Raw genomic sequence first — 4,236 nt, 5'->3', positions numbered from 1 at the left:
AACTCCTGCCGTGGACACGATCGGTGGACACATTTGGGTTATACTTCTGGTGGCAGGGAAAAGGGATGAACCACACCGGCGATGAAGGACTGGACTGAGATCGTGGCAGACATTCGACAAATGGAAAAAATGACAACATTTAGAAATGGGCGAATTCAATAGACTTTGGACGAAATTTGATGGTTGTTTTAATTCAAATATGCCTGTTTGTATTTATGTTTAGATGATGTGTGGTTTTATTTTATTTTGTACTCTCTGGTTATTTTCTAATTTTCATCTATTTGTTTAGAAAAATGTGAAAAAAATATATATATATGAAAAAATACGGCTAAAATGTCAGGATATCGAAATACCGTGATACTAAATTTGATGGTACAGTATCGATATCGTGCGCTGCTGAATCGATATATCGCCATGAGTCATTTTTTTGGTATCATTTCACGAATGATTTGGTTTAAAGAAAGGAAACTTTACGCCAAACATTTGACGTATTGATGATTAAAATGTATTTAATCATAATAAAGTGTATTTAAGTTTATGTAGTTTGTGCAGTTCATGGTTTGACTAAGAAGTTGTTAAAATGTATTGGGTTCTTTAAAAAAAAATGTGGGGATATTGTACCATATCACGAGCAACATATCGATTATCGCAAAATGGTGATATTGTCGTATCGTGAGGCGTGTATCGCGTCCGGTCTTAGACGCAAACACAGTCAATAATACTTTATGAGAATTGTCAAACAAATAAATCTCACATCATTGGCACTTTGCTTTTAAAGACTCCTGCCTGTCTCCTTGGAGCTCTTATTGCTTTACTATATCCACGGAGACGAGCATTTGACGCCGCCGGGCCATGTTTCAAGTTACCGCATTTTCCGGACTATAAGTCGCACTGGAGTATAAGTCGCACCAGCCAAAAAATGCATAATAAAGAAGAAAAAAACATATATAAGTCGCACTGGAGTATAAGTCGCACCAGCCAAAAAATGCATAACAGAGAAGAAAAACACATATATAAGTCGCACGGGAGTATAAGTCGCACCAGCCAAAAAATGCATAATAAAGAAGAAAAAAAACATATATAAGTCGCACTGGAGTATAACTCGCACCAGCCAAAAAATGCATAATAGAGAAGAAAAACACATATATAAGTCGCACGGGAGTATAAGTCGCACCAGCCAAAAAATGCATAATAAAGAAGAAAAAAACATATATAAGTCGCACTGGAGTATAAGTCGCACCAGCCAAAAAATGCATAATAGAGAAGAAAAACACATATATAAGTTGCACTGGAGTATGAAATGCGGTTGCAAGTGTGAAAATAACAAATAACATCACATATAAGTCGCACTGGAGTATAAGTATAAATGTAAGTATAAGTCGCACCTCGGCCCAAACTATGAAAAAAGGTGCAACTTATAGTTCGGAAAATGCTGTAAATCAGCAGAAAGTTGAGCACATGCCCCTTTAATACTTGTTTTGTTTTAGTTTTTTTTTGCTGTAAAAACACCTTTAATTTAAAAAAAAAAAGATAGCAAAGGTTACACAGTGAACCTTTAATGCATTGGTAGTTTTCAGGTCCAGATATCAAATTAAATGGAAAAAAGTCACATTTTTGGACAAGGATCCTTATCCCGCTATTATCTGCATGTGCTTGGACAGTAGACATGATGTGTTGATCTGAAAGGAAGTATAAACTTGCCGTTAGCCCACGTTTGCCCTCTCAGTCGTCCTGGTGGGCAGGGCTGGTTTTAGTCCGAGGGGTCAGTTTGTCAGTGTGAGGTCAGGAACTCTACAGTAATAAATAGACAGCCTCAAACTGAGAAGAATGTTACAGACTGAACAACGTTAGCGCAAGTTTGTCCCGTTACAATGATCCGCCCCAATTGTTTGCGTGTTGTCTTCCAATGCTTTTCAGAATTAGTTTCTTTAACACAACAAGTGAGACTTTAATCAGTGGTACAATCTATACAAGAACATTTCTATTGCTGACTAACTGAGTATTGGCTGCAGATCTTGATTAATATTGATTAGAAATGGTTGGTTCTCATTCTCTCGTATTAAAATTTAACAAAAATTAATCCTTTTGGAAATGATTTTATTTTTTCTCACACACAAACTCGCTTTCAATTCGTGAATAAATCTCCTCCAAACCATCCCTGACTTTACTTTGAAAGCATCTAAAATGAATAGGGATGTCAGGATATCAAATTTTAGAGTTACGATTATTATTATTATTGAGAAAAAAACATGATGATTTAATGATTATTCATGATTATTTAGACTGTGACACCACAACAGGGATTTTGTGAATTTTCTTTCTTTAACGTGTTTGTCAAGTTTGTGATTAGCTTTACGAAATAAACCTTTTCTATAAGTCAAAATAACGTTAAATGTGACAAAAACAGCCAGGTAAAACATATTTAGGTATATTTTGAGGCTATAGATTGAACTAAAAAGACTTGATTTTGCTTCTAAAATTGTCACAATCATCGTTTTTTTTATATTGTGACCTGAATAATCATGATTATCGATTAACCGAATCATCCTGACATCCCTGAGCATGAACCGTCCCTCTCACGCCCATTTTGAACCCAATCCAAAGAGAATCTCCACATCCTCAGCTCTATTCCACACAAACCGCCTCGCCACTCACTTCCAACAAGAGCTCTAGGGAATTCAAATCATCTCAAACAACATTGCCATGATAAAGCGAACATTCAAACCGCTCATCACGCACAAAACGTTGAAATTATCCAATAACAAACCAGTTGTGGCCAGCTTATACTAGAGAGAGAGAGAGAGAGAGAGAGAGAGAGAGAGAGAGAGACTACCCTCAGATACAGATAACGGGACACACTATGTTGCAGTTATCAGCAGTAAATCTATTAGCACAAAACCATTAACCAGAGCAAAAGAAAAAAAAAATGAAATTACATCTGGCTCCATCAATCCTTTTTTTTTTCAACGCATTATGCAAAAACGCTTGTAATGAAAAGCCTCCTCACAGGACAGTAATGTAACATATGAAACGAGCCTATCCATCTCCCCCTCGTCCAATCACGTCTTTGCATTTCAACCCATCTCTTGCATCCCGATCGCCTTTTTGCAGACGCCTCCCTTTACAGTGACAGCGGCTCCACCCTCACCTTCAAGACGCACACACACGCACACACACACTTACACACTTACACACTTACACACTTACACACTTACACACTTACACACACTTACACACAACGGGACATCTCCAAACTGTGCCGTGTGCGCTCAAGTCTTGGACACTTGCTTCCGCGCAGCCAATTACGCCTGCTTTGCTGTCCGTGCCAATAGCGCGCATGTGACATCCTCCAGACTCCAGCGTGTGGTGGTGTAGGGGGGGGGGGGGGGTAATTAACATAAACTAGCGGGGTAGGCCGGTGTCAGCAGCATTTTTGAAGCTTTTCCGCGCGCCATCAGCAAAAGAATGTGTGCGTAAAATAGCGTTGCGGTGCGGGGGATGTGCGCGACGAGCCAGCGCCGAGGGTCCCGCGTGAAATCAAGGAGAGCGCAATGACAAGTGGACACGGGGCGCACGCAGAGATTGCACCAAGAGACCGGACCCTCAGATGTCCCGTGCAGCCCAGCAGAGCCCCCCGTGCGCGGCCATTCAGTCAGCTTTTATCCCCTCGTTGTTCTTTTTTAACGCACAACACGCACATTTTTTAAAAAAAAGCAACAAATCTGCACAATAACGGTTTAACAGTTGCGCCGCGCATGCATCATTCCCCCCCCCCGCGTTGGCTCACGTTACGAGCCTCATTCCACCGCCGCACATCTTCAAAGTTTAACCCATGGAAAAAGAGCCATAAGAGCGGGTCGGTGCGCGCAACTTACCCGGCCGCGAGGCTCCGATTCCCGGGGAAAAAGTGAGTCCTAGTCCGGCGTAACATCCACAACGCGGGGGGAAAAAGCAAAGCGCGGAGACTGAATGTGGCTCAGTGATAGTGCAGTGCTCCTCACACACTCTCTCCCTCTCTCCCCCGTCTCTCTCTCCTCCTCTCACGCCGCTGCTGCTGCTGCTGCTGCTGCTGAGGCGCGCTCACGGCCGCGGGGAGCGTGCAGACACGAGCGGGCACAGCGCAGCCTACAGGACGCAGAGTAAAGACCTGGACGCGGTGGATTGTTTCGCTTGGAGAGATGGAGGAGGAGGAGGAGGAAAAATGGAGAGGAGGAGAAGAGATGGAGGAGGAGGAGA

At 42.0% G+C, this 4,236-nt stretch overlaps 1 protein-coding gene across 1 annotated transcript in view; it reads right to left on the bottom strand.

The window, feature by feature from the left end:
- The window catches only part of fat3a (FAT atypical cadherin 3a), a 223,351-nt gene extending 219,368 nt beyond the window's left edge, over positions 1–3,983 (bottom strand). The window contains exon 1 of the mRNA XM_072455495.1: positions 3,876–3,983. The gene's annotated coding sequence lies outside the window, so the exon portion shown is untranslated. The remainder of the gene's footprint in view (positions 1–3,875) is intronic.
- Positions 3,984–4,236: the final 253 nt, after the last annotated feature.

Source organism: Eucyclogobius newberryi, unplaced genomic scaffold (assembly GCF_026437365.1).
Source record: "Eucyclogobius newberryi isolate DKJ021-1_F unplaced genomic scaffold, fEucNew1.0.hap1 SCAF_10, whole genome shotgun sequence".
Classification (NCBI taxonomy): domain Eukaryota; kingdom Metazoa; phylum Chordata; class Actinopteri; order Gobiiformes; family Gobiidae; genus Eucyclogobius; species Eucyclogobius newberryi.
Note: the sequence above shows the minus strand (reverse complement) of the source record. Positions and strands in the feature narration are given on the sequence as shown.